Below are 21357 nucleotides of genomic sequence, written 5' to 3' on the forward strand. Positions count from 1 at the left end.
GTGGTCCCTACTGGGTTGCGGGGTAGGGTGGTATGGGCCGCTCATGAGCGCCTCCTACACCTGGGGACCCAAAAGACTCTCGCCTTGCTGCAACTTGATTTTTACTGGCCTGGCATGACGAGGGATGTTGGGGATTTGTTGGGATCATGCCCTCAATGTGCACAACGCAAACCGCCGGCACGGGAGTCTAACCCGCCCTTACAATCGATCAAAGTGTCCAGGATAAACGAGCTGGTCGCTCTGGACATTTTGGGACCATTCCCCGCCACCCCCAGGGGGAATAGATATTTGTTGACTGGTGTCGAGTATTTTACACGCTGGCCTATGGCCTGGCCTCTGGCTAACCAGTCAGCAGCAGCCATCGTGGAGGCCTTTGTTCAGGGTTATGTCCTGGACAAAGGTGCTCCGGAGAGGCTGCTGACCGACCAGGGCAGAAATTTTTCCGGTAAACTACTCAGACAAGTCTGCGATCTCCTGGGCACAAAGAAAATTCGGACCTCCCCATATCACCCACAAACTGACGGGATGGTCGAACGTTTGCATCGCACCATCTCGTCCATGTTATCACAACAAGTTTCGGACTCGCAAACGGATTGGGACCTACAAATTCAGGGGGTCTTGGCGGCGTACAGGATGGCACCCCATGCGGCTACGGGGTTTTCTCCCTTTTACCTCATGTACGGCCGAGAACCAGACCCGCCTGTTCGTGCCCAGTTGCGGATCCCCGTGCCGCAGGGAAAAACTAATCTGGCTGACCACGTTAAATTTAATCTGGACAAATTGACCGAGGCACGGGATGCTGCAATGCAAAACTCTGACCTCCGTCAGAAGGCGAATGAGCGCCTCAGATTGAGTCGAGCGCACATGCTGCAGTGGAAGCCGGGGGACAAGGCATGGTTGCACTGCCCCCAGGTGCCACTGGCAACCTCCTCTAAACTGGTGCGGCCGTGGCGGGGCCCTGTGGAAGTGGTGGAGGTGTTACGTCCGCAATGCGTGCGCATCAAGTGGGGGAAGCGGCGATGGTTCGTGCACCCCTCCAGATTAAAACCCTTCGCTGCGGTACACAACCCCACTTCACACGCGCGTGGCCAAACATGTGGGGGGTCGGCCGACTCGCTGGGTCCGTCTCCGTCGCTCTCACCTAATGCCTTGCCAGCTGTGCCACCTTCAGGTGCATCAGGAGTGACGGGCTCACGCCCGATTACCCCTCCTGCGGATACCGAGGGTCACACGGAGTCGGATGAATGCTCACCCCAAGACGGACAATTGCCACCTGATGGCCCGCCACGCGCGGTTACCCCGTGTGAGGGGCCCGCTGCAAGGACGCGCGCTAAAATGCGCAAACTGTTGTGAGGCCGGAAAATGTGTACATAGCTGTTGTGTTCATTGGGTGTTGTGTGGGTGGTGTGTTCCCCGCTCCTCGGATGTACATATGTCGGCTTCACCGTGTGTTGTGTGTGCGTGGTGGGTTCCCTGCTGATTGTATATAGGCTGGTTTTTTTTACGGAATTCGTATTTATTCGGGGGGGGTGCGACGGGTTGTTTTCTCATCTTGCTGTTGCGTTCTTGTTCTGGTTCCTGTTATTGTTCAAAAATAGTGAGGCACACGCGCGGTCAGGGGGTGAAGGCACCTTTATTGTCAAATTTTTGTATGTTGGCAGCCGGGACGGCTGCATGCTACGCGGGGGGGAGTGATGTAGGGGTGTTAGAGAGAGAGCCCGTTATGCATGGCAGCCTATGGTAAACAAACACAGTAGGCGGGGCTACATGAGTGCACGAGCAGGTGCCCTCTGCGACGTCCGCGCCAGACACCCTGGGGGGTCGATTCGGTCGTTATGATCCCCCGGGGCCCCACCCCTCAGGGAGGGGTTGGGTATAAAAGGGGAATGTATCGAAGGGCTCGGGAGTGATGTGTTAGCTAAGAAGAGAAGACGGAAGACGTCCTAGATAGAGCCCTGGTCTCCCCCTGGTACGCCGTCCTTGTCAGGACCGCGCAGGCTCGAGCCAGTGGCGTGGTACCAGAGCCGGAGCCAGTGTTGGTCTGGACTCTGAGTACCGGGCCCGACTGACCAGTGTCGGGCCAAGATAGCCTCCCCTAGTCCACGAGAGGAGGACTCTGAGGCAGGCTAGGGTTAGCTAGGAGGTGTGTCCTCAGATAGACGGGTGAGGGGGCCGATACCCCCTCAAGTGTGTATGTCACAACGTATGGTGTTAATAAACCAGTGTGCCTCCAACTATCCGGTGTGACACGAGTCGTGAGCGTTATTACAATATTAAGGTTTTATAATTAAATAGATTTAAGTAAAATATATGTGAGTGAATGTATAATATTAAGGTTTTATAATTAAATAGATTTAAGTAAAATATATATATAAAGTATAAATATACATATTTTAAACATTCTGGTACCCACACACACATATACGGAAATTCCTAGGGGGGCCAATCCTACTTCGCGGATTTTCACTTATCGCGGGGGGTTCCGGTCCCCATTAACCGCGATAAACGAGGGATCACTGTACATCTGTTTGTGTGAGGCAGCAACAACTCTCGAACGATTAGCTCTGACGTCATGACATTTTCACAGCTTATGCTGTCTGGATTTTCTAAGGGAACGCGACTATTTTCAGCTCGCCACATCATTTCCTTTACGAGTTGCCTAAATCGTTTAGCATACTTCCCTAGATGCTTCAAACTTAAAATTTCGCATGTCGTTAGCTTTCAGACTCTACACAATGCTAATAGTGTAAAAACTTTATTTTTGTATTTTGGGGGGGGGGCGGCGCATAAATGGATATTATATATTGCACGGCAAGTGGGCGGTTACGTCACATCTGGCATGTCACCTACATGCGGCAGCGTTGCACAGTGTGCTTGCTGACGTCACACATCACCCCCCCCCCACCCTCCGCGTAGGCCGTGTAATAATCCAAGACAACAATCCAAGTCCCAGGCGAAACCGGGTAGGAAAGCTAGTGATTGTATATAATTATTGACATCCATGAGTCAATCAACTGCACTGGTCATAGTGTTATTCCCGTGAGCATTGTGCGTATGGAGAGATCCTCGCACTGCCTGCTCTGGTGCTGTCATCGTTGGTGTCTGGGCACAGCTCGCCCCGTCCCCACCGCCCCTCGTCCCCACCGCCCCCACCCCCCGTCCCCACCACCCCCCCCCGTACCCACCCACCCCCCCTCCGTACCCACCGCCCCCACCCCCCGTCCCCACCACCCCCCACCCCCACCGCCCCCACCCCCCGTCCCTACCGCCCCCACCCCCCGTCCCCACCGCCCCCACCCCCCGTCCCCACCGCCCCCACCCCCCCGTCCCCACCGCCCCCACCCCGTCCCCCTCTCTCTCTACAAGAGCCACGCTGCCCCAAGGGGCTCTCCCCTGGACCCATCGGCACAGCGGCCGCTGTCACTTGGACAGGGTCCAGCGGAACGGAGCGCAAGGCCTCCTCACCTTCCTGCGGATCCCGGCCGTGATGGAGACGAGGGTGAGAGTCTCCACCAGCCCCTTGGCCGGGTACCTGATGTTCTCCAGCACCGTGTGGTCTTCATATGAGGGCTGGTTCACCATGTCCGTCAGCAGGGAGATGGCTCCTGCAGTAGCAGCAGCACATGCAGTACACACAGCATAAAGAACACACAGCAGCACACAACACACATCAGCAGCGGTCGATTGCCACGCACGGAGGGACGCCGGTGTTGTGTGGTTATTCTTGACACCAATGGAGACTCGTAGATCCACACGGAGACAGAGCTTCATGTAAGGGCTTGAGCCAGTTGTTTATTAACCACTCTTCACACGTCAGTACTGCACACTCACTGCCTACACTCCACCATCGACGCCTGCCCCCATTATGGTGCGCGTCAGAACTCTGGCCTGCAGGTGGAACTGTCTCCCATTATTCTACGCCCCGGCACGGCTTTTCCTCGTCTCTCCCGGGCGGGGGCACGCTGCCATCACCGCCCGGCGACGTGGTTGGGCTTCTCACCCTCTAGCCTTCCTTCGGCGGCGGCTGGGCTGTTCCCACTGCAGGCACACGTTCCCATCTCTACTCACACTCCACACCCCAGGGGAAGGGTACTGGGGATTCCTAGCACTCACACAGGCTACTCTAGCTTGGCGCTAATTTCCCCCTACCCTGGGTCCCAACTTCCAACCTCACACCTTCCTGGCTCCCTGCAACGACCCGGAACACGTCACGTCCCACCATAAATATCCCCGTGGGACATGACGTCACCATCCCACCCGCCGTGCATGACGTTACTCTCTGACGTCACTGCACCGGAGGGCGAGCGTGACGTAATGTCATTATTTACAACTCTACACCGGCACTGAATGGCCACTCGGGGGCTACGTGGCCACTCGGGCGCTGAGTGGCTACTCGGGTGCTGCGTGGCCACGTGACTCTACACCTCGGCCCCAGTGCCTCTCACACCATGGGTGGTCAAACAGCCCGTGGTCAGATTGCTTCCCACCCTGTGCGTTACAGATGATGTCCAGGTCCTGCTCAGTGGTGATCCTGGCCAGGGCGTAAAGAGCGGAGAGCTTGGAGGGTGCGTCGGGCACGTCCAGGTAGCAGGCCAACACGTCCGCAGCCAGTTCCTGATGGAAGCACGACTTCAGCTCCGGTACCATGCTCAGGTTTCCCAGAGTTGATACCGCAAACCTCAGCGTGTTGCGGGATTCCTGCAACGAGTCACCACAGCGAGCGTCAGGTTCTTTCTACAGCTACACTGGACTGTTTGCATCATCAATGTGCAGAATTAAATTAGAGAATCGTGCATAAGAACGAATAAGATGCACAGACGTAGTTCCTGATTAAACAACTTACTTGTTGATGCAATGTTCTGCCTCATGGCAGGTGTGGGGTTGTATGTACACAGGTATTTCCTGTTTTGATGCTGAGTTTGGTCACGTGACCAGGAAGTTACGATTTAAGATACCCTCTCAGCCACGCGGCAGGATGTCAGCCATTACACAGAGTACAAAATGGTGGCACAAAGAGCGTCTCCATGAAGACATATGCAACTGTTCATTGTGGGACTTTAAGAAGCATTGTCTGTAAGTTCGTTTCTGTTCTTATAATACTAGGAATGCTGTTCTAATGTTAGAATTTGCCGTTATAATGCTGTAAATGCCTTTACAATGCTGTTAAATTGTTATGATAAATATGAGGCCTAGTTAACAATGAAGCCTGCCACTCACCTTATTGTGAATGTTACTTGTAATTGAATAAGTCGAGTCAGAATTGTACCCATGTAACCTTATTACGATCTTGAGAGCAAGGATGACTAAATATCTCATCCACAGTTCAGTGTTATGTGTAGTGCTGTACATTTTGGCTGCAGTATAGTGATTACACAATGTGCCCTTTTTAACACAGTAGCTTATTCTTTTGTATAGCTGTTCAGTACTAATGTGGGTGCCTGGTCCATCCAGGATCTATTGTTGAGTTTCATGTTATCTAAGACAATGTTATGATGCTGTAGTGTTTATTGTATTGATATTTCCAAGTATTAACAGATGCTGTATTTGTGCTGTCTTTTCCCATCAGTTTTACCTCGTTCAATTCATTAAATACGTTTGGAGCCGGATGTTCACCCTGGCTCTGAAGGTTTATTGAATGCGGGGTTATCGACTCGGATAGTTGTGCAACGCAGTGCACAGCGAGGCCGAGACATGCAACATTAACGAGTTGCAGGCAATACTCGAAGGAGGTGAGTTTGAGTTTCTAATGCAAAGTAAAAAAAGTTACTAATTGCAACACAAACCACGTCCTGATGCAAGACATTAGCGTGGATCGACGGTGACAAACGGCGCAAGCGACGCTGAGAACCGCGCTGAGGATGTAACAACAACCACCTGCTGCTGCTGTGACGATGAGCGTCGTGTGGTGTGCAGCGCAGCACGAGGCTGGGGCCTGCCTCTGGCTCTGTCAGGGATCCCTCGGAGCTCCGTGCAGCTTCCCACTCAGCTGCACACTCAGCTTGCCAGTCAGCTGCCCACTCAGCTGCCCACTCAGCTGCCCACTCAGCTTCCCACTCAGCTTCCCACTCGGCTGCCCAGTGGGATGGGGCTGAGCAAGCAAGTAGCAGCAATGCAAATTGTTTGAAATTGTCTTGAACAATGCATCGGACGGTTTGGGGAGGCCTTCATCCAGCAGTAGATGGAGAGTGGCTGATGGTGATGATGGTGATGGTGGTGATGATAGTAATGATGATGGTGGTGTGGTGATGGTGGTTATGGTGATGATGGTGGCTATGATGATGATGATAATGGTGGTGATGGTGGTGATGGTGGTGATGGTGGTGATAATGGAGATGATGGTGATGATGATAGATGGTGGTGATGACTTCAACATCACAGTGCACGGTGTGGGGCCCATGGGAGATGATGGCACGAGGCGCGCTCGGCCTGACCCCGATCCCAGCCGCTGAGATCCATCTCGCGTATTTGGAATCTGGATCTGATCGGCCGGCAACAGAATGTGATCCCAATCAGCTGCTGCAGGTGACCGTATTCTGTTGCGTAATCACAGCTGCTGCTGCTGTGTTACATTGCTCAACACAACAGCCACTTTCTCTTGCTGTATAGGCAATATAAACCCACGTTAATTGAAACACAAAACTATTGTTGTTAAATAACAAAAACGGCATGAGAGTGAGGCTGAGTTGCTCTGGCACAATGGGATAACCAACACCTGTGGAACTGCACAGGTCTGGGTTCGATTCCCAGCTGGGATTTTTTTTAAATGCACCATTATTATAAATCCCTCTTGTCCCTGTGACACTAAACCCCACGAGCGAGGGCCCCAAGTGGAGCCCCAGAGGCTGTCACTGTCACTTGCTCACTGTCACTGACTCACTGTAACTCACTGTCAATAACTGTCACTTACTGTCACTGTCCCACACTCACTGTCACTCATTATCACACACTGTCCCACAACAACAACTGCCATTCGCCACTAAGTGGCGGTGACGTCATCACGACGCTTGTGCCAGGCTATGTGCACCTTGAGGCGATGTGAAGTGTCGAACGCCTGCTGGCAGGAGGTTACGGGGCAGACCCAGGTGCCACGGGTCGACTGGCTGATGCACCACCTGTGCCTCCTACTGTGCCAACTTGCTGTGCTTTAGCCACCCGGCGCTCTGCTCATTGTTGTGAGCGTCGCTCCTCCGCCCTCCGTTGTTGTTGGAGGGCGACTGCCTCCAACTGCCCAGTAGCATCGTTCACGAGCCTCGTCCACAGAGGCCGATCTTGACACCGCTGGTACCAGTCATCGGCAAGTCTACTCAGCTCCACATCCTCCTGACCACATCACTCTATCTCTTCTGTAGCCCGTGCCGCGCCCGTTTAGCCCCCTCGATCCGGCCGAACAAAAGCTGTTTGGGCATGCGGCGATTGGGCATGCGGGCTACATGGCTCAGCCAACGCAGCCTTGCCTGCCGGAGGAGCTCACCGATGGGACTTTGTCCAGATCTTTCGAGGATTTGTGAGCTCTTTACACAATCTAGCCTGGTTAAACCCAGGATGGATCATAGGCAGGCCAGCCTTAATGTTTCTAACTGGCGAAGATGTTCCATTAGAGGGGTCCACGTTTTGCAAGCATAGAGAAGGGAGGGAATGACTGTGGCCGAGAAGACCTGAAGCTTCCTGCGGAGCGACAGACCAGGTAGCTTCCACACAGCGTTACACAACTGAAGAAAAGACAATGCCGCTCGACTGATTGGGAGTGAGACCTCTGCTGTTAAACCGGAGCCGGTCATGAGCACACTGCCCAGGTATTGGAAACTTTCCACTCTCTCCCCAACTGCCCCATCACCGATTGGGAGTTGTGGGGGTGGAGTGCCCGATGGTACAAAATACCTAGGCAGGTGCTTCGTTTTGGTGGGGCTGAGCGTAAGTCCCCACCTCTTAGAGGCACGCTCCAGATTCAGCAGCAGCGCCTCCAACTCCTCCTCTGAGTGAGCTGCAATTAACAGGTCATTGGCATACATAACGTGGTTGAGCAAGAGAGAGCCATCCCTTGACCGCACCCGGGCATCGATCAGCCTGTCACTCACTCACTGTCCCACACTCAGTGTCACTCACTCACTGTCACTCTCTGTCACAGACTCACTGTCCCACTCACTGTCACTCACTGTCCCACACTCACTGTCACTCACTCACTGTCCCACACTCACTGTCACTCACTGTCACACACTCAGTCCCACACTGTCACTCACGGTAACTCACTGTCTCCCGCTCACTGTGACTCACTAACTGTCACTCACTGTCACTCACTCACTGTCACTCCCTCACTGTCACTCACTGTCACCCACATGGTCCACGCCGTGTCTCTGTGAGTGACGTCTGACTGCTGCCCCAGGGACACCGCCCACCAAGACAAAGGAAAGGAAACGAGCTACAAGATGCGGCAGGCCGATCCCTGTCAGGGCCGCCACCGACAGTGGAATCTGCCGAGGGCCTCTCCTCCTCCGTCCACCATTAGCCGCTCCCTGGCTCACGCGCCGGACGCCAGAGAGATGCGCACAGGGCGACCGGCAACGGAGCACGGCTACTCTGGACGAAGCCGGCAGCGGAACGAGCCGGTGGACGGCACGGAGCACCGCCTCCGCGAGACCGGACTTGGTGCTCGAGATGACCTCCACCACGAACGAGAACGCCGCCCAGATCCCCAATCCTCGGTCTGCGATCCGCCCGACGAGACTTTTGAATTCTCCACACTGGGGACTGACCCCAACAAAACGCAGATCACCAACGGTGACTTTAACAGCCACGGTCACCACCAGCGGCGAGAATGGAGATCCGGCGGGGAACCGGGCAGAGGCCGAGCGGCCGAGCCTGACTCACGACACCAAACTCCAAAACCCGGCGAGCAGTGGACGGTTGAACCGGGGTGACAACCCGGACCTCGTGCTCGTCGGCCACGGATCCCATGCTGCGTTCCCAACGCCGCCCCCTCGCGATTCACGCCCCCCCCCCCAGCCGTGACGCCAACGGAATGCTGTTACACCATCGGAGAGCCAAGCGGCGGCGGCAGATGCCCGGCCCAGCCCAAAGTGCTCCGCACGCCTCGTCACCGTGGGGAGAGACGCCGCCAGGAGACGCCGCATTCCCCCAGGGCACAGAAGCAGATGGAGAGTGGCGTGCACCCACGAGGCGACCAGCTGATGGAGCACTCCGTCGCCATGCATGCCGCAGAGCCCTTCGCTGCGGACGCCGTGGCGGCTGGGGAGGAGCGACACGACGAGTCGTGGCGGGAGCTGGCGGAACGCCCGGCCGTGAGGGCGCCACGGCGAGAACGCACGGCCCACAGTCAACACGCCGAGAGCAACCGCACAGAGCAGAACACCACCGCAACGTCATGGCACTCTGGAAAGCGCTTCAGCCACTAAAGCTTGGGAAAACAGCAGGTACACAGAGTGGCTGCAAGGGAACAGCCATTAAGGCGACGAGGCCTGCCAAGACAGCGGGTGCTGACCACATCCACACCGAACAGATGGAGAACTGGGACCCAATAACAACGAAGCGCCTCCTGACAAAGTTCAATCCCTGGGCAAGTTTGAACCACGGAGTCATGAGCCTGGCCCCACGGCGGAGCTCCACATAAGCGGCACTGCTGATGCTGCTGCTGGGGCAGCGAGAGGGCGGCCGCACTCTCACTCACACCCCCTCAGTGATTACCTCACTCACTCACTCAGCCTCACTCCCTCTCACCCGCACACTCACTAACAAAGACAAAGGTCACCCGGATAGCCTTAGCAGGCTGACGGGGAAAGCGCTATTAGCGAGCGTCGCCTATGAAGGGTGGCACAGCACACGAGGGGGTGGGTGGCCAGCACCAGCCTCAGCCGCATTTTTATCCCTTGTGATGTTTAAACACCGCACCAGATACTAATTTGAGGCTGAGTGGACCTAGAGGAGGCCCAGAACCGGTTCAGATAATCGCCACTGGTGTTGATCATGAGCGGGAATTAAACCCGGGTCCATGGGTTCGTAGTGCAGTTAGCTAACCGCTGCACCACCGCTCACCAATCTTATATACACTCACACTCATCCCCATACAGTTGTAGTGACATAAGAAGGGAGGGGCTGCTGGGGGCTCTGGGTCCCTGGGAGGGCCAGGCGCTTAAGCCTCTTGGCGCCAGGCGTGGGTTCCCAGGCGGGTCAGACGCTTAAGCCTCTTGGCGTCAGGCGTTGGGTTCCCAGGCGCTTAATCCCCATGGCGCCGCCAAAGGGGGGGGCTGTGTGTGCTCTGTGGGAGATCTGGGAGCGCACACGGCCCCACCCCTCGTTGGGGACTAGTTATAAAAGCGGAGCTCCCTGGACGATCAGGGCCAGTCGTAGCTCAAGACCCAAGACCCAAGACCAGCCATCTGAGGACCCTGGGACGATGTGAGAGCCAGTGGTGGGACTCTGGAACTCCCGACTCGACGACCTTGTGAGGGCGAGTTCCAGAGCGTAGCCAGAGTAGAGTATCTAGGCTGTGTACCTAGGCTGTGTACCTAGGCTGTAACAGAGTATCAGGACTGTTGGAGTGTTGTATTGTAATAAAGGAGTTACCTCTACAAGTGTCTCCGGAACCCGTTACACAGTTACTATCACAAACGCATTCGCTCTCTCACACACACTCACTCGCTCTCACACACACTCTCTCTCTCACACACACAGGCTATCTAACTCTGTAACTCTCTCAAGCGCACAACCTCTCACTCATACTTTCACGAACTCACACACTCACACAGACATAACTTCAACCGAGAAGATGGGTACAAACTGAGCAATCATTGGAAGGACGTTATCAACTACGTAAACACTTGACTGGCTGTGCTGTTTCCATCCGACCTGCCGTTGTTAGCAGTTATTTATGACTTTTTGAATTACATCCAGATATATAAACACAGACACAATTTCAACCGAGAAGATGGGTACAAACTGACTAATCACTAAAAGGACGTTATTAACCAGTTTAGGTCATAACTGGCTATGATGTTCCTATCCTACCTACCTATGTTAGCAGTTATTTTCGACTCTCTGAGTTACTTTCACTAACACAGCCAACCTTCAGGTGAGCAAGTAAATGGTGGCTTGCCACTACGGGGGAGCTCGGCTGGTCCTCGCCGAGCTCCCCCACCCAGCTCTCTCTCTCCTACTCGCTCCTTAAATTCCTCTCTCCCACTCGCTCCATCATTGAGATTAGCTGCCCCGCCCATCTCTGAACCTTTATAAACAGCCTGCCTCAGCCGATTTTAACCTCTTTTCACGTGAAGACGATTGCTTGTGTTGCGATCGAAACGTCGTGATCTATTATTTTTCTACCTATGTGACTTTACTGAAAGAACCAAAGAGTATGGATTCCTGCAGTCACGAAAGCTTCAAATCAAGAATGAACCGCTTCTACGGGGAGGGTTTCCACACAACTGTTAGATCTTTTAACAGACGGCGAGACAGGAGGCTCACCTGATCGAGTCGCTCACCTTTCTGAAGAGATGCCGTGACACCAAGGTAATACCAATCATCTTTACACTTACATCTGCTGCTGTAACTTCTCCTAATGCTAAACGGATCTTTCTAGATTTGGTTCTAGATTTGTTTTTTTTGGTAAAGTCACGTTGATGGAAAAAAAAATAGGAATAATTATTTTTTTGAAATAACTAAATTAAATCACGACGTTTCGGAAGCAACACAAGCTTCCATCAGGTGGGACAACCACAGCAAGAAACAAAATTACTGTAGTGGGCAAGAGAGCTGTTTGTGAAAAGCAATCAAACCCATCACGTTAAATTGCAGGCGTTACCAAAATATTTCCAAAATCTTAAACAAACACAATATCCAGGTCTGATTCAGTACAGTACACAATATCCGTGATCTAATCCCATCCGTAAAGGATGTCATTCCTGACATGCAATACCCTGGAGTCTACAAACTCAGTTGCATTTGTGGTGATTGTTACATTGGGGAAACGAAACGACATGTATCAGACCGCATTCGCGAGCACAAGGCGGATTTGAACATGGCAGAACTGGCTCTTCCACAGTTGATGATCACTGCTACAACGCTGTGGGCTCTCATGATATTATTTTTTCCGAGACCAAGGTACTCTGCAAACCGTCAGGCTACTATCAAAGCCATCCAGATATACAAACACGGACATAACTTCAACCGAGAGGATGGATTCAAATTGAGCAATCACTGGAAGGATGTTATTAACCAGGTAAAATTTTAATTGCTTTTATAGCTTGCTTCCATACCCGCATTCCCAGTTTCTGCAGCACGCAACTAATCCCCCCCCCCAGGCCCGCTCATTGACCAGCTCCGGCATTGTGTCTCACCAGCCGTGTCTGCCGCACATTCCACTAGAAGGACGTTATTAACATGGTAATATCCTAATTGCTTCGGTGCTGCAGCACAACAACAAGCTTCACCCCCCCTACTCCACACCTCCCGCCCCCTGCATCTCTCCTCCCTGGCTCCTCCCCCCCTCTTACCTTATATAATCGCTTGTCACAAACAGCTCTCTTTGCTCACTACAGAAATGATGTTTCTTGCTTTGGTTGTCCCACCTCATGACGGAAGCTTGTGTTGCTTCCGAAACGGCATGATTTAATTTAGTTATTTATATATTTTTTTTATTAAAAAAAAAGAATTTCACCTACGTGACTTTACCGAAAGAACCAAAGCGTATAAACGGATCTTGTTTAGGGCTCGCTCTAATCTCAGAGAGAATAAGACTGCTCCGATTTTAACTTGATAATTTAGACAAGACTCTCGTACAATCACATTTAGCATTAACAGATAAAATGTCCAAATCTGTTTGGGACCATGTAGATAACATGGCAGTTTCTTCAGCTACTTTAATGTCAACCAAATGTAAGGTTAGCCTGATTTCTAAATTCAACCTTCCGTCAAAAAAGAAGCCAGAGCCAAACATTGAAAAGTTAGACGTGAACAAGATTATTATCAATCATAGTAACAGCCCAATTTCTGACAGCCTAAAATCGGTACTGGCTAAAGGGTTGAATTTCGCAGTCACCACTAAACACATCCCAGTGGATGATATCATTGCCGAGGTCGACGTAGCCCTCAAAGGTTTGGGACACATCCCGGCAGCAGTTGCAAGATCTGAAATCGCTGCTATCCTCAAAAACGCTAAGAAACCCATTAGCAACATCAGCAAGGACGAGCGTTTTGAACTCACTCAATTGAAAAAGAGAGATGACATTGTCATCCTCTCAGCCGACAAGGGCAATGCCACTGTCATCTAGGATAAAACCACTTATAACAACAAAATGTAGGACCTCCTTAATGATGGCAGCTATACCAAAATCAAGAGATCCTTCCAATCGCCTGGCCACTAAAACCAACAATATCATCACTAATTTGACTTCTCTTATCAAACCGACCAAGCAGCTCTCTCTAAAACCTTCAGCTGCTAGATCACCCAGATTTTATGACCTTCCAAAAATCCATAAAAAAGGTAGCCCGCTCCGTCCTATCGTCTCCACTATTAACTTACCCACCTACAAACTGGCCCGATTTCTGTCTAAGACCCTGCTTTCTTTCACGGGCAAGATCACCTCAGCTGTACTTAACTCAGCTCGGTTTATTGTATGGTAGTAGGGTGTTTGCAGTTCTTTAGAAACTCCCTTTAATGTTTTTTGTTTTACACATAATGCACGAGCTTGATACGCGGAGGTTTGGGCTGTTGCAGTTCATTATTATAAAAAATTCCCTCCCTTTATTACTGCTAATCCTACACAATACACTAGCATAATATGACTTTGAGACTCCCCACCGCCTACACATTCCACAAGGAGTGACTAATCCCATATCTGCATTTGTCATCAATATGCTAAATTCCTCTGTTGATATGTAAACTCCTTTGTCAAGACGCTCTCCTCCTCCCACCCAGCTTAAAATACGCTGCCAAGCTTAGCAGTGTTCATTAGGACGCTGTCTTTCCGACAGCTCTCTTCTTCACCTGAGGACGACTACTTGCGTTGTGACCAAAACGTCGTGAGAATTTTATTATGTTTTATTTGTATTATTTGATTATTTCCCTTCTAGGTGACTTTACCGAAAGAACCAAGAATATTAGCTCAGCTCACTTGGTTTCTGTAATCAGGGACATCTCACTGTCTCCAGATGATTTGCTTGTCAGTTTCGATGTAGTCTCGCTGTTCACCAAGGTGTAGTGACTGGTTATGTCACTACTGTGCACACACGCACACACACGGATGGAACACACATGATGTCATCCCGGCTAGTGGCATGAATAATGTCAGTGCCGGGTTTGGACTCGGGAGGCCACAGGGGGTGGTGTGAGGCTGTGGCACTCTAGGTGAACCCGGTCGGACACGTGACCGAAACCCGGTGGGGGCCGGGAGCCCCGGGGCCACCTTAGGGGGCACGTGGGAGCTGAGGGGTTTCGAAGAGGGCTCTCGAAGGAGGGAGTGGCCGGGGTGGAGCCCGGACACGCCGAGACCTATATAAGCAGTCTCATCTCTGTGTTCGGGGCTGCCCGTATCAAGAATGAGGATGCATCGTGAAGATGCCGAGAAGAGTCAAGCCTCCAGTCAGTGGACCCGCCAGTAACCCACCTGGCTGGGTCACGCTAGTGTATCCGAGAGTCAGTGCTAGAGAGGACGGTGTGTGTTAGCTAGAGAAGACGGTGTGTGTTAGCTAGAGTAGGATGGTGGTTATAACCCTATGTAACACAGTGGTGATGTTAATAAATAGTGTTGCCTCCCGAGAAGTTGTGTGCGCCTATCTGAGTCCATTACATTTGATGCCAGAAGTGGCAATAACTAAGGTTAGACTTACCTTTAGGCACTATGTCCACACGCCATAGGCAACTTGCAAGGCACTCTTCTGAGGAGTAGGATGACGCCGGAGCTCTAGTCCAGCCGTCGGCCCCAGGGATGGCAGCCCCCGATAGTCCCACCGAGGTGTCACCGGCGGTGGATTAGCACTGCGGGGTCCAGCCGGCAGATCTGTCTCCGGCCGAAGATTGGCGGATGATGAGCGCTCGCATCGGGGAGTTGCTGGGCGCAGTGGCAGAGCTGGTCGCCAAATTGGACGTCAGCCAGCCGGCGTCGGGCGAGCCAGGACCACGGGGTGATGCCACGTCGGCGGTGGCGGTGCTACCACGGGATTTTCCCGCCACTCCGGCAGACCACGCGGCCGCCATTTTGGTGGGAACGCGCGGTGTGGAGGCCGCCATTTCCACTCACCTGCCAGCTGCGCAGCGGGAGGACCCTGCGCTGCATCGCCGACTCCCCTTTGTGAGGGAATTTTCCGTAGCTGGCGGGGATTAGGAGGCGTTCAAATGCCGGTTCACCGCGAGCTGCACAATGGCGGGGTGAACAGACGAGGAAGTGCTGAAGGCGCTCCCGACGTGTCTTGACGATGACTCGTTGGGGGCGTTTTACACTGTTCCGCCTGCGCAGTGCTCCTCGCTGGCTTCGACTTTTAAGGAGATGGCCACCATCTACGACCCACCGTCCACCGATTTGCGGAACGATGGCGGGGGGAAACCGAGTTGCCCCTCACCTTCAGAAGTGCCCTCATGTCACACTCCCTTGTGTTGGACTAGTTGTTGGGTCTGGCCAAGGAATTGAACGTTCTCCTGCCCGCGACCGAGGACGACAATCTGACGTCCCTCGTGATCACCCGGTGTATTCAATCCCATCTCGGGTTGAAGAAGCGCTTGGGCCTCGTGGCCTGCACTGCGCCAGCAGAGGAGACATCCGAGGAGGACGAGGCCGCTCCTGCTTGTGCCGCCGTGACTGGCGCCGGCAGCTAGCGGCGTTTTACGGAGCACAATGGGTGGCGCGACCGGCCTCCTCGTCGTATGCTTTAACTGCGGGCGGCCGGGTCACGTCGCAGTGGAGTGCCGGATGTCGTGTCGAGGCTATCCGGGGCCGCCATCTTTGTCTCCTCACCCACCTTCAATGCCCAAAGATCCCCAGGCAAGTCTCGGTACACCACACATTCAGCCCTTGGTTTCACCTCACCCATCTGTTGATCGTGCCAATCCGCGCACGGTCATCATTCCGTCATGTCGAGTTGCGTCGTGTGGGAGTTCCATCACGTCGGGTGAGACGTGGGCCATGGGGCACGCTCAGTGGTCGCAGTTGGCTCATCGAGTTGTAGCCGCAGCCATCGGGTCCGTCCACGGTCGTCGGTACTGTTCAGGGCATTTAATATCTTGCCAGCTCATTGAAGTTGGTTGCGTCCCGTTCCTGTCCCGTATTTTGCCGCTAACGGGGGGTCGCTGGGGATGTTGGGCCAGATTGATGCGGAGGTTTTGATCGGCGGCATTTCACTGACGGGAGCCATCTTGGTGTCCGAGTCCCTGGTGGTACCGTGTCTGTTGGGGACGGACTTCCTCGGGAAGATGCCCCTAAAAATTTTGGCTGACTATAGGTGTCTGGAATTGCCCTCGGGATGGAGGTTGGCGTACTTGTCGCCGGCCGGGGATATGGCCAGGGGATGTGCGTCGGTGCAGGCACTGGTGGCAGACACAGTGACGATTCCCCCAGGGGGTCAGATGCTCGTCCCCCTCTGGATGCGCAAGCCGCTTGATCGTGATGCCACCGAGGGCGCTGACGTGACAGTGCTCCAAGCGGGTACGGTGCTCACTCACGCGTCAGCCGTGGGGGAACGGGTTGACTGCGTTGCAGCGGTAGAAGGGTCGCATGATGACGGACAGGCGCGGCCTCGTGATAACAAGTGGGTTGATGCCCTTTGTGAGGAGAATCAGCACCTCTCCCTCGGTCAGAGGTCCGGGTTGCGGGCTTTGCTACTCGAATTCGGGGACGTGTTTAGTCACGGGAAGTTCGATCTGGGTCGCACCACCCTGTTGAGCCACCACATTGACACTGGTGACTCCCCCCCTCTTCGGCAAAACCCCTACCGGCTGAGCCCGGCCGAGAAGGAACACGTACGGGTCGCTGTTGACAAAATGTTAGCAGCTGATGTAATATCCGCGTCCACGAGCCCCTGGGGTGCCCCGATAGTGCTGGTGAAGAAGCATGACAGGAGTCACTTCATACTATCGCCGATTTGTGCCGGGGTTCGCCATCATTGCCAAGCCTCTACATGCTCTTACGGCAAAGGGGCAGAAGTTTCATTGGGGGAACGAGGAGGAGGCTGCCTTTGTTGCCCTCCGGGATGGGTTGGTGCGTCCCCTCCCCTACGATACCCAGACTTCGCCCTGCCCTTCATCTTGGGCAACGATGCCAGTAATATGGGCATCGGTGCTGTTCTGTCCCAGGTGATTGACGGCGTCGAGAGGGTAGTGGCATATGGGAGCAGAGTGCTCTCACCAGCCGAGCAGCGTCACTGTAACAAGTAGGAAGCTGCTCACCATTTTTCATTTTGTGCAGCAGTATTGGCCCTCTTTATATGGCCGGAATTTCGAGGTGCGCTTCGACCACGCTGCTCTCCAATACGCACTGCGCGTTGACCGGCCTTCTGGACAATTGTCCACCTCACTGGAGATACTCCAGGACTACTCCTTCCGAGTGTCGCATCGAAAAGGGACCCGGCACACGAATGCCGATGCGTTGTCGTGGCTTCCCCTGGGCGGCCATTGCGCCTTCCAGTTGGGTTCTCTCAGCTGTCGGTCTCCAGAGGCTTGATTGCCTGTTCTGCTGGTTGCGGTGGCATCCACGTCCTCCCCCGAGACCCCCATCCCGTGCGATTCCATCCTGGAGGTGTCCCACTCTGAGTGGGGGCGCCTCCAGACCGAAGATGCTTCCCTGTTGAAGCTGCGCCGCTTCGGTTGATGCGCGTCATGACGCCGCGGGCCGTCGTGATGTTGCCCCTGTCGTCCTTAAAGGGGGTTTGTTCACATGTCGCGGCTTAAACCATTAGTTCTGCCCCGGTGCATTCATTCATCCCCAATCCCTGAGGGCCGCGTGTCTGGTGTGCCGGGCGAGCTGGGGGACACGCCTGCTGAGGTGCTCCCTCAGGGTGGTTCTGTGGTTCCGCCCGCAGGACCAGAGCCAGTGACCTTGTCCACGCCATCGGGAGCTGCTTGTCCGGACAGCCCTCCTAAGGGGGTGCAGGGGTCGCCCCATGGACCTCCGCCAGCCCCGCCGTCCCCGCCGGAGAGGCCGCAGCCACCTACCTGTGGTGACATTGGCCCGTTGACCTCCAGCACGCTTTGGCCGGCCTCGGACGGTGGTCCGGCCACGTGGACTCGCTCCCGCACCGCGCGCTTCAAATAACATTCTCACACGTGTGGCGTGGTCTGGGTTTTTTTTTATTGTTGCGATGCTCGCGTTGTTCTGTTGTCGTGCGAGCATGTGTTATTCGGTGGTGTGGGCGCCGCAGGATTGGCGTGTGAGTTGCTTCTCTTCGGGTGCGACGGGGTTGTTGGTCGTTCCTGTTGCCGCGTTCGGGTTCGTTGTGTTATTTTGATGGGTGTGTACATATGTTCTGCGTTATTTATTACCTACGGTTATTTATTGACATTGTCGTTGGGGGCGCACAGTTTTGTTGATATTGTCACAGCCGGGTCGGCTGAAATTTGACATGGGGGGGGGGGGTAATGTAGTGACTGGTTATGTCACTACTGTGCACACACGCACACACACGGATGGAACACACATGACGTCATCCCGGCTCGTGGCGGGAATGACATCAGGGCCGGGTCTGGACTCGGGAGGCCACAGGGGGTGGTGTGAGGCTGTGACCGAAACCCGGTGGGGACCAGGGGCCCCGTGGCCACCTTAGGAGGCACGTGGGAGCCAAGGGGTTTCAGAGAGGGGTCTCGAAGGAGGGCGTGGCCAGGGTGGAAACCGGACACGCCGAGACCTATATAAGCGGCCTCATATATATGTTCGGGGCTGCCCATATCAAGAATGAAGATGCTTCGTGAAGACACCGAGAAGGGTCAAGCCTCCACCTGGCTGGGTCACGCTAGTGTATCCGAGAGTCAGTGCTAGAGAGGACGGTGTGTGTTAGCTAGGGTAGGGCGGCGATTACCATCCTATGTAACACAGTGTTGGTGTTAATAAATATCGTTTCCTCCAGAGAAGTTGTGTGCGTCTGAGCCCAATACAAACGTACCTGTACCTGCAACCATTGCAATCATTGAAGACTTGGTGCAACAGGGACTAAATCCTGATGTACCAACTTTGGTGAGGCACTGCCTTACCAACACTTACTTACCTGGAATGGTACATTCTACAAACAAAAATTAGGGTACCCAAATGGGTTCTCCCTTATCGCCAGTGATAGCGAATGTTTTCATGGAGAAATTTGAGACAGATGCCATCCAGACATCCACCCTACGTCCTTCCTTGTGGAAGAGATACGTAGATGACACGTTCGTCATCTGGCCAAATGGCCACTCACTATCACGAAGTCCCTATCTCACGGTCACAATATCACACAGTCGCTCATTAACTTACATTTGTAACGGGTTCCGGAGACACTTGTAGAGGTAACTTCTTTATTACAATCTAACACTCCAACAGTCCAACAGTCCTGATACTCTGTAACAACTCCCAGGTACACAGCCTAGGTACACAGCCTAGATACACTACTCTGGCTACGTTCTGGAACTCGGCCTCACAAGGTCGTAAAGTCGGGAGTTCCAGAGTCCCACCACTGGCTCTCACAGCGTCCCAGGGTCCTCAGATGGCTGGTCTTGTGTCTTGGGTCTTGAGCTACGACTGGCCCTGATCGTCCAGGGAGCTCCCCTTTTATAACTAGTCCCCAACGAGGGGTGGGGCCGTGTGTGCCCCCAGATCTCCCACAGAGCACACAGCCCCCCCCCCTTTGGCGGCGCCAAGGCTTAAGCGCCTGGGCCACCCGGGAACCCAACGCCTGACGCCAATAGGCTTAAGCGTCTGACCCGCCTGGGAACCCACGCCTGGCGCCAAGAGGCTTAAGCGCCTGGCCCGCCCAGGGTCCCAGAGCCCCCAGCAGCCCCTCCCTTCTTATGTCACTACATTACCCTCCTCTATGTAGCCTCCAGCCGTCCCGGCTGTCAATAATTAAAAAGTTTAAATTAACGAAAGGGAGAGAGAGAAAAAAAATACGCGAGCCTCAACAGGAAAAGAAAAATAGAACAAGAAAGCAACCATAATTACCATAACCAACCTGTACAACTTTACACTATATTCAAGCATCAATCAACAAAAAGGTGAAGCAATGACACGTGAACAAACGACCCGCGGCACACCTAGCCCTCCTCGGGATCCGCATAGAAAACGGAAAATTAACAACAACAAATATACAGATTCCGACGCGTTGGATGCACAACCACCGCATGGATGGCAGGGTTCCACACCACCCTGCCAGCCTCCCATCCGTCAGGTGGTGAGAAGGCGAAGACCAACATGTCTATCACCCCTCTACACACACTTATCCGGACGTCTGTCTACGTCCCGGGTCGAGAAGTCATACTTCAGGGCTGACCCATGTACTGGGCAAAGAGGTCGCACTTCAGGGCTGCTCCAGTATCTACACTTTAAAATATATATGTAAAATTGACATGACACAAACAAAATAAATCTGCCTGCTCCTGCCCAGAAATGGTGGCCGCACGCGCGAACCGCATCTCCAAGGCATCCCGTGCTTGCGTGCCAGCAGCCCTCAATGAGGACCACCACCGACATTACATGTCAACCGTTAGCACCCCCCGCCTTTCCAACGTGGCGTCTCCATCCTAAATCCCCGCACGTCGGCCATATCGGGGGGGAATTTCCGTGTTACCACCCCACCGCCTTTCCGACGCGGCGTCACAACCAGTAGCACGCGTCGGCCATATCGGGGGGAATTCAACCCAGTCTCTCTCCAAGACTCACATCGCAGCATATAGCTATACCGACCGAGCTGAGACCCAGTCTCTCTCCAAGACTCGCATCGCAGCATATAGCTGTACCGACCGAGCTGAGACCCAGTCTCTCTCCAAGACTCGCATCGCAGCATATAGCTGTACCGACCGAGCTGAGACCCAGTCTCTCTCCAAGACTCGCATCGCAGCATATAGCTGTACCGACCGAGCTGAGATGACCCATCGTTCACTCACTGCACAACATGCACCCTAACAACTGAGGGATACAGTCCCAACGTAACGGGACAACTACACCTGAACACCACGAATCTCCAGCCCACTGTTTCAACGCGCCTCGGAGTGTTTCAATCTCCGGGCTGTCAGGCCAAGCCGTCAGCCATAGCATGACGGGACCACACTCTCCGAGCCATGTGAACGCACAGCCCACTAGGCTAGACATGCCACGGAGTATCTCTATCTCCGGGCTGTCAGGTCAAGCCGTCAGCCGTAGCATGACGGGACCACAACTCTCATGTTAGACACGCAAC

At 53.8% G+C, this 21357-nt stretch overlaps 1 long non-coding RNA gene across 1 annotated transcript in view; it reads right to left on the reverse strand.

The window, feature by feature from the left end:
• Window positions 1-4648: 4648 nt before the first annotated feature.
• LOC144951906 (uncharacterized) overlaps window positions 4649-21357 on the reverse strand; it is a 273092-nt gene continuing 256383 nt past the window's right edge. The window contains exon 3 of the long non-coding RNA XR_013640546.1: window positions 4649-4698. This is a non-coding gene — a long non-coding RNA (uncharacterized LOC144951906). The remainder of the gene's footprint in view (window positions 4699-21357) is intronic.

This window comes from Lampetra fluviatilis, chromosome 3, assembly GCF_964198595.1.
Source record: "Lampetra fluviatilis chromosome 3, kcLamFluv1.1, whole genome shotgun sequence".
Taxonomy (NCBI): Eukaryota; Metazoa; Chordata; class Hyperoartia; order Petromyzontiformes; family Petromyzontidae; genus Lampetra; species Lampetra fluviatilis.